This window comes from Lolium rigidum, chromosome 5 (assembly GCF_022539505.1).
Source record: "Lolium rigidum isolate FL_2022 chromosome 5, APGP_CSIRO_Lrig_0.1, whole genome shotgun sequence".
In the NCBI taxonomy this organism is placed as follows: Eukaryota; Viridiplantae; Streptophyta; class Magnoliopsida; order Poales; family Poaceae; genus Lolium; species Lolium rigidum.
Window position 1 is genome coordinate 268,388,061 of NC_061512.1, and position 9,586 is coordinate 268,397,646.

Genomic DNA, 9,586 nt, shown 5'->3' on the forward strand with positions numbered 1-9,586 from the left:
AATAGTATCAGCTCGTCATTCATGTTCATGCACCCTATTAATTCTTAGAGCATCTCAAGACGCAAGCGGACACAAAATGAGTATACAAAACAACTGAGGTTTGTATTTGCGTGGTTAAAAAATAAGTCTGCACCCTAGCCCAACGATCAAATACAAACTGACTGAGTTGTCTGTGGAGACACAAATACGGACCAAATATGGGTCATGTTTGCATCTATGCCAAGTAATTTTTTTAAAATAAAATAAAATATGCAAAACCAAACAAATATAGAAATAGATCTAAATTCAATGGCTTGGCCACCAAAATTACACGCTAGGTTGGGCCAAATTATTCACATACATACATAGAAATCATAAGAAATCAAATGCAAGATGTTGGCTCTTCTGTTGCCACTGGTGTTTGATCCTCAATCGCCGCCGCTGCCACACAATCCTTATTTTCTGCAAAATATGTTAACGATATATCGTATGTCATGTCTTCACCTTCGGATCCATGTTGGACATGTCGGCCGTCAAGATCATAAAGTCTTGTTTCCTTGTTTCTTCACCTCAACTCTTTCCCTCCCAAGATTGATCTTGTTGTCTTGTTTTTCCAATAAAACCGCCCGCATTGCATCACTCGGTTAGTCTCTCAAGATCCAGTCCACTAAGATGTTGATGAGACACTTGTCAATCGATGCACATTGTATATTTTTCGTACAAGACAATCTTTGTAAAATTTAACTAGGAATATATAAAATTCTCTTGTCATTTTAATAATATTAATATTAACTTAGCAATGGGCATGTACATACTTCTATAAATATGCATGGTAAAAATTTGTAAACTTTGACTTTGATTAAAAATTTGGATGCAATCTATTTAGCCAGGCACTACGAGGGGGTATGATTTACTAGTTAATACAAGCCTCGCTATCTCCGTAGAAAAAGAGAGAAAAAATACATGATGCAAGCCATACATGTTATTCACTACCGCGGGTATCTCGACGATAACAAATACTCTTCTTCCAAGCTATATTGTCTGCTCGCCACATCCTTCGTACCTGTAATCTCGATCACTGCATGACTTGGTGCATCGATGTCACACATTGCAATACTTTCATGGGGCACTCGAAAGCTCTCGAGCTTCATCTCCACTTGTCTCATGGTCGGCCGCTGGGCTCCTTCCATCCGCACGCACGCCGCTGCCAATATAGCTACTTCTTCAACCTGCTTGCCCCCTTCCACCTCCACTTGGGGATCCAACACACTAGCCAGATCGCCTTCTGCGAGCAAAGCCGTGAAGTATGCAACTAGGCTTTTCTCTTCAGACGATCGATACGAGCATGGCTTCTTCCTTGTGAGCAGCTCCATGAGGAGAACGCCGAAGCTATAAACGTCGCTCTGCTCGGTGAGCTGCCCCGAGTAGAAGTACATGGGGTCTAGGTACCCAAATGTCCCTTGGATTGCGGTATTGTTTGATCGACCGGAATGCACCTCGAAGCTCCAAAGTCCGACACCTTGGCTATGAGAGTGTCATCTAAGAGAATGTTTTGAGACTTGACATCTCGGTGGACTATTGGGAATGACACGGCCAAGTGAAGATACGCGAGAGCTCTCGCGGTCTCCGTTGCAATCCTCAGCCGATCCACCCACGGCAATGATGGGTTAGGTTGCTCGACATGGAGATGATGGTAAAGGGTCCCATTGGATATGAACTCGTACACCAGCAGCGGCACTTCTGTCTCGAGGCAGCACCCGAAGAGCTTCACCACGTTCACATGGTTAATCTGCGAGAGGATTGCCACCTCGTTGATGAACTCGTCGATCTCCCTCCGGATCGTGACCTTGGACTTCTTGATGGCCACGACGTGCTGATCGGACATGATCCCTTTGTACACCATGCCGTGGCCTCCGCCGGCGATCTCGCGAGCCTTGTCGAAGTTGTTGGTAGCCTTCTCCAGCTCCACCAAGGGGATGATCATCCTCTCGGCGATGTCCGCCTTCTGCGACACCAGTTGCTGCAGCAGGTGTCCCCTGTTTTCCCTGAAGAATTTGTGCTTCAATACTTTTGCCCTGTGATGCTTCAGCTTCCGGATCACAAAAATGGCACCAAGGACCAGGAGCAGGAGGCCAGCACCACTGCCGATTCCTATGCCGGCACTCAAACCTGAAAGTGTGAGAAAAAATGGGTCATGGTTGAGGGAGAATTCTGTGATGTGGAGCAGAGCAAGAACCCAGTCGATCTATATCTCCCTAATCTCACATACAGCTAGTGATGCTCACCTATGGATGATTTGACGCAGCCATCTTTGATGCGTGGGTTGCCACGGGAGCCGCGCGGACAGTGGCATGTGTAGTCCCCGGGCGTGTTGGTGCACTCGCCGCCGGAGCAAGTGCCGGGCCGCGCGCACTCATCGACGTCTAGGCATCCGTCTGTGATGTACGGGTTGCCCTGGTACCCGGCCTGGCACCGGCACACGTAGCCGCTCCGGTAGTTGCCGCTCACGTTGTGGCATGAGCTGAGGCTGCTCCGGCACACGAGTTTCGTCGCCGCGTCGTCGGGGCAGCCCGGTGTCGTAGGCGCCTGGTACACGAGCCGCGCCGAATTCACCGCCCACTCCAGCACCACGGGGATAGCCGTCCGGCCTGAAGACTCACGGGATGGGTCGTTGAGCAGCGCGGCGGAGGCGCCCTCGAACCAGCCCGTCTCGGCGACGCGCACCGCGATGGGCGCCACACCGTCCATCTCCTGATTCAAGTCCAGCGGCTTGAGCCACACGACGTAGGAGGGGCGGCCGATGGGGATGGGCGTCTCGCAGCAGCCGTCGCCGCCGCATGCGGCGAACACCTCCGGCGAGACCCCGGTGCCCGCCTTAGTCCAGTGGTCGGTGATGGCGCAGAAGGTGGAGCAGCCGACGATTAGGTTGTCGCCCTCCCCGAGAAGCGTGCCCTGCACGTTGCACCCCGTGACCAGGAACCGGTTGCGCGCCGGCGACACCACGAACGGGCCTTCGAGGGCACCGGCTCCAAGGCTACTCCACGCGCCTTTGGCATCCACCGTGCCCGGGGCGGTCGCCTGGTTGGTGATGGTCACGGCGCCCGCGGTGTCCATGACGCGCACCGTGGAGTTGGCAAGCGAGATCTCCACGACCTCGAGGGTGGCGCCGACGCCGCCGATGAGCAGCCGCTCTCGGCCGCGCGTCCGGTCGCAGGTGAGGTTGAAGCCCGCCAAGTAGCACATTGGGTCTGGGCCGATGCCGAACGGGTACGGCACGCTCACGTTGCCGCAGCTGCTCGGGCAGCTCGCCGTAGATCCGTTGACCTGAGCCGCCGCCGCGGCCAAGAAGCTGAGCTGCAACAGCAACGCCATCAGCGCGGCCGCCGGAGTCATCGTCTTATGTGTGTATGCCATCGCTCGATCCCCACCCTGTGCGTACTTGTCTTGCATATATCCATACTACGAGCGGCAAGGTAGGGACGACGTCATGCGGCTGTCGTACTTGTACGGCCTTCAAATATGGAAATTGCGCTGCGCCTTCGTTTGACCATTGGATGCAATTATTAGGCATTCTCATGGTTAGGTCGGCAGAGCAAGTCTCTATACCGCTTTTTTTTAAAAAAAAAAAAAATACTACTAAGAAGATCTCAAATCTGCTTTTATGAGAACTTGAATTTGGGTGGCTGAGGTATGCATCGACTTCCCTAATCAATTGAGATGGGCTCACTTCTTTTAGAATGGGGGATATTATAGACAAGAGAATGATTTTATTGTAGATTTTTTTGTATTGGAAATTTGGAATGATAAAAGAGGTTATATATCTTACTCCCCTGTTCCGGTTTATTGGTCATGTTTGACCATAAATTTAACCAACTTAATATAAATTGTACGACATCAAAATTATGTATTTAGAAAGTAGAAGATCTGAACTTTCTAATAATACTTTATCCCTTTGTGCACCTGTGAATTTTTTTCTAGGTAAAAAAATGGTTTGACCAACCCGATAGAAAAATAGTACTTCATCCAACTCATATTAGTTGTCGTAGATATAGAACAACTTTGTTACAGATATGTGAGAATTACTATCAGAAAGTGGGAATAGCAATGTTTAGAATAGCACTGCAACACAGATTATGGACACCTGACATACATGTTCCCCACGGGTGGTAGGACGAGATGTCATTGAGTTGCAAAATTACGACACCATAGAGCACATTGTGTTGCAATGTGTGTATGCAGGGAAGATTTGGCACATGTGCTTCACCATGGCAGGCTTGCAGGTTGATGTCCCGGAGCAAGATGACGCTCTTGAGTCATGGTTGCTCAAGACGGGGAAGAGATTCCAAGGAAAAGAGAAGAAGGCCTACGACACAATGATCGCCAGTTGGGCTTTGTGGAAGCGGCGGAACATTAGAGTTTTTGGAAACCTTGAGCGACAATGCATGGTGTCAGAGCTGGTTACTTGTATTGTGGATGGGTTCAGACATTTACTTAGAGTGAAAGCCAGTTTAGGTGCTGGTGTGGGTCATCATGTAGGGAGAGAGTAGGCTAGAAAGTAGTGTAGGTGCTAGTGTGGGCTCGGTGGACATTCTAGATGCCCTCCCCTCGATCCTATGCCACCAGCCATGGCTGTGGAAATGCCTGTGGTGGTGGTGGTAGTTTTTTTCGATAAAGGATGCTTTATTACTTCAAGAAGCAATTACATCCAGCCTCTGCATAACCAGGATGCACACAGCCGTTTGTTGTCTCAAGTGACCAAAGTTACATAAAACAAAAATAGGCGAAATACATATCGGAACGATGAATCATATAACGCCTAAGAGCTAGGTGGAGCTTATATCCTTAGACTATGCTGCCACCCATGTAGGGAAAAAGTATCCCTCGCCGTATCCTCCAACCGTGTACGGACCTCCGTAAACAGGTCTCGATTCTCCACCCGCTGAAGTGGTAACCACGAACGGAGAATACCTGTGCATCATCGTAGATAACCTGCAACAAAGAGCAATTTTTGTCATTAAAGATCTTGTCATTTCTACATAGCCAGAGCGCCCAGATAACTGCTAGCGCCCCCATCCTAAGAAGCATTTTAAACCTTGAGTCGATACCATGAAGCCAATTGACAAAGACATTAGCGACACTAGTCGGAGGATACAAGATAGACGCTACTTGGATGACTGACCATATAGATCTTGCAAACTGGCACTGGAAGAATAAATGATTGATGGTTTCATCATGATGACAAAAGACACATCGTGTACTTCCGTGCCAATTCCGCTTAACAAGATTGTCTTTGGTGAGAATAACCCCTCGACGAAGATACCATCCAAAAATTTTAATTTTTAATGGTATCTTCATCTTCCAAATTTTCGTATTATTATCAATCGGTAAATCGAAAGCGAGCATCGCATTGTATAAAGATTTTACAGAAAAGGAACCATCTACGTGGAGGTTCCATCGAAATTCATCTGGCTCTGGCGATAATTGAATATCTCCAAGCCGCAGAATTAGGTTGTTCCATGCCACGAGCCTTTGTCCTAGTAAAACCCGTCTGAACGTCACATTCGGGGTGAGGTAGCCATTACTGTTGCAATGGTATCACCTTGGCGACGCGCAATTCTATACAAAGCGGGATACTGTTCACATAGGGGTGCATTGTCGAGCCAAGCATCTTCCCGGAACCGTATCCGTGCTCCATTCTTAATGGAGAAAGTCCCATGTCGAAAAAAGACATTTTTTGTCGCCATAAGACCAGCCCAGAAGTGTGAATCCCCAGGTTTCCAAACCACTTGAGATAATGTCTTCGATCCGATATACTTTCTCCGGAGTATAGTTTGCCAAATCCCATCCTCAGTAAGTAGCTTAAAAAGCCATTTACCCAGTAGCGCTGAGTTTTTGACCTCCAGGTCATGAACTCCAAGCCCTCCTTGATCTTTGGGACTACAAACTATACTCCATTTAACAAGTCGATATTTCTTTTTCTCGATATTTCTTTAAACCTTGAGTCGATACCATTTTATATAATTTATTACAGTGGGTGCGTATTTGAGAACCGGAAAACAACAGGATTAACGGTTGGGGATGCAGAGGCCTAAATTATGAGCTAAATCGTCTCCATAGTGAAGAAGGCAGATCAGCCTATAAAGGGAATAAACCTGGCTCACAATATTAATGCCACATCATGTCAAAAGATAAAACTACAAGGAGGACACCCAACAGCCATCACATGATATTAATACCAGTCTCTCGAAAAACTACTGGGTTCTTGCTCTGCTTCATGTCACAGAATTCTCTCCCGCAATTTCAGGTTTGAGCACTGTCCTATAATTAAGCCACCCAGCTTTTCTTATCAAGCATCTTAATTCTTAGCTAGTCCAGGGGAGTCGCAGTACCTGCTGTTGCGCTGCTGCTGCTGGATCGATCCACCAGGATGAAGACGAGGTGTCCACTGCTGCTCCCTGGCCGCTTGAATGATCTGGAACACCGTGGCCTCAACCTCTGCAAAGTTCAGAGTTTTTGTTACTTTCATCTTCTTCCACTCAAGTCTCAACGATGATTGATGGGGATTCTGGTGGCGTGCAGCTGAGCGAGCAGGAGGATCTGATGGTGTGGATGCGCACGGCAGCGTTGCCGAGGTTCAGGAAGCTCTACCGCTTGAATGATCCGGAGCACCGTGGCCTCGGTCTCGTCCCCGCTGGCCGCTTGAATGATCCTGACTTGCTTTTAAAACGAAACTAACAAGGGAAAGACAGAAACAGAGTCCATGGGAGTCACCTGCTGCTGCAACCATCGACCTGGACGAAGACGGAGTGTCGACAGCTCCCTAGCTGCCCAAGCCATCCGGAGCAGCATGGTCTCGCCCTCGACCTCGCCTCGCCAAAGTCACAAGTCACGCACGCGATGCCGCCCGCGGTTTTGGCATGGCCTCCTACTTATAGACTCGTTTTGGAGGGAACGGAGGTTGAGATTTTGGATGAATCAGGCGTGGTTTCAATCAAACGGTTCTCTTCTTCTCTTGGCTGCTCCTATGAATGGGTGGGATTGACTGTCCCACGGATTGCTGTGTTGGCCTCCAATAATTGCACCAGCCATGCGAAGATCAGTGTCCTCCTAATTTTTGTTGTGGAATCCAAGGCAACCAGATAAGACAATAAAAAACAGGCAACCGACTGCTCGGTTTCTGACTTAACAAAGTTGGACGGTCTTTCTCCCTTTGCATTACCTACCTACGAGTCTGCATGCTCAATATAAAATTGATATGGCTAACTGGAAAGTAGGAAGATGATGATGTTCTAGAGATTACTTATTCGTGTTGGCATATTGCTACAAACTCTACTGAGTTTTCTTTAATTGATAGTTATTGATAATTTGCAAACTGGTCAGTTTTTAATGGCAGTAGTTATATAGTCAGGACGATAACCACTACATATGTCCTGCTTAATTATTTGCATTTTTTATTTACAATCGTGTATTCTATTCAAATTCAGATCAAATGGGGATATCCATTCCGTTCTTACTCATGCAAATTAAAAACACCAAGTGTGACCCAATTTAATCAACCAATAAATTGCGGGTGGCCGGCGTCTCGGCCTCGGCCTCGCCAAAGTGACAATTCATCCACATGATGCCGCCCGCGGATTTGGCATGGCCTCGTAAATTATAGGCTTGTTTGGAGGGAACAAGGTTGGAATTCTAATCGGATTAGGAGGTATCTCGATCAAACGTTACTCCTTTTCCTTTTGGTTGATCCTTTGAACGGTTGGGATTAGTAATCCACGAATTGCTCAACTGGCCTCCCATATTTGCAGCAGCAGGGAGGATATCAATGGCCTGCTTAATTGTGGGGTGGAATCCAGGATAATCAATCAATAAATCACGCACGAACAGCGCCTGGGTTTCTTCCCTTAGCTTAGCTGAGCTGGACCGGCTCCGGCTCTCTGCTTCTGCGTTTCATACATACTTCTTCATGCTCAATATAAAATTTATATGGCTTGCTAGAGAATTAGGAACAACATGACCTTCTACATATTTCTTATTCGTGTTGCCATATTGCTACAAACTCCACCAGATTTTTCTTTAAATTGATAGTAGATTTTCCAAATTAATAATCTGCAAATTGATCAATCTTTAGCGGTCATAGTTATATAGTCAGGATGAGAACCACTACATATGTCCTGCTATATTATTTGGAAATTGTTATTTACAGTCGTCCATCCTATTGACATTCCATTTCATTCTTACTAATGCACAGAAAAAACATCCCAATTCAAGACATGTAGCTTATAGTGTGAGACCAAAAACGTGCCGACCAAATTGATACATCATAAGTAATAAATGGACGTCACAAGCTTCATTAGCCCCTGACTTTCCACATCGATGTTCCTGACACTAATATATCAACTAGCTAGAGGAAAATTAGACAGCAAGTAAAATTTCCATCCATTTATACAGGTGGAATTCTTATGTGTACATAAAATACCCATGTTCTGTAGCTCAACAAATGTGTAGGCGGCAATTCATCCAAAAAAAAAGAACAAATCAACAGGGAAAATATAAAATATAAGTAATCCAAAGATGGCTCTGCATGTACATGTAATCCCGATGACACCTCACTATTCTGAAATTGCAGGAGCAACTCTGCAACTGATTGATCCATCAGCTTAAAACCACGCCATGGTACTTGTTACACTGAAAATTTCGGCATGAACACCAATGATTTTCGGACATTCAAACCAGATACCAAATGGCTAGCAATACAAGTAACCAAAGCACAACTCAATCATGTCACATTTAAACCTACCATTAAGCCAAATCACAAGTTTAATTTTCATTGAACACAAATTCAAGGAAATAACTACACATATTACTATAAGTTCCACTCAACTCGACAAAAATAACGACATACACAGTTCCCCTGAATATTACAACAACAGTTGGGACATTATTATTATATAAATAACAGGCTACAGTCAACAACGGACAGAAGTGGTCGGAGGCTAGCCGAACTAAACACATAATTGCGGTCAACAATCAACATCGGAGTCACTAAGAGTCACACCGTCCTCGCCCAACCCCTGCACCACACCATGCGCAACCTACAGATAATAGAACCAGGACATCATTAACATGTTTATCACCAATACCATATTATATAATTTATTATAGTGAGTGAGTATTTGAGAACCAAAAAACAACAGGATTGACAGTTGTGTATGCAGAAGCCTAAATTATGAGCTAAATCATCTCCATAGTGAAGAAGGCAGATCAGCCTATAAAGGGAATAAACCTGGCTCACAATATTAATACCACATCATGTCAAGAGATAAAACTACAAAGATGACACCGAACAGCCATCACATGATATTAATACCAGTCTCTCAAAAGACCACCGAGTCTAGATGGCTGGAGCACAGAATACCCAAGCCTCAATTGCTGTGCTATAACAGAGCACATAGAGGATACAAGGGGAGAAGAAGATTCTCACCTAAGTAATACCATTGTCAAAGTCCTTGGTTTCCTTGCACTCTAGCATCTCTACAATGGCAGATATTTTCTGCATGAATCAAAGCCTGACATCATTGCCATGTTTACTACCTAAGTTACGAGTTAA

At 46.0% G+C, this 9,586-nt stretch overlaps 1 pseudogene; it reads right to left on the reverse strand.

Moving 5' to 3' along the window:
• Positions 1-548: 548 nt before the first annotated feature.
• LOC124654374 lies at positions 549-3,372 on the reverse strand (annotated as a pseudogene).
• Positions 3,373-9,586: the final 6,214 nt, after the last annotated feature.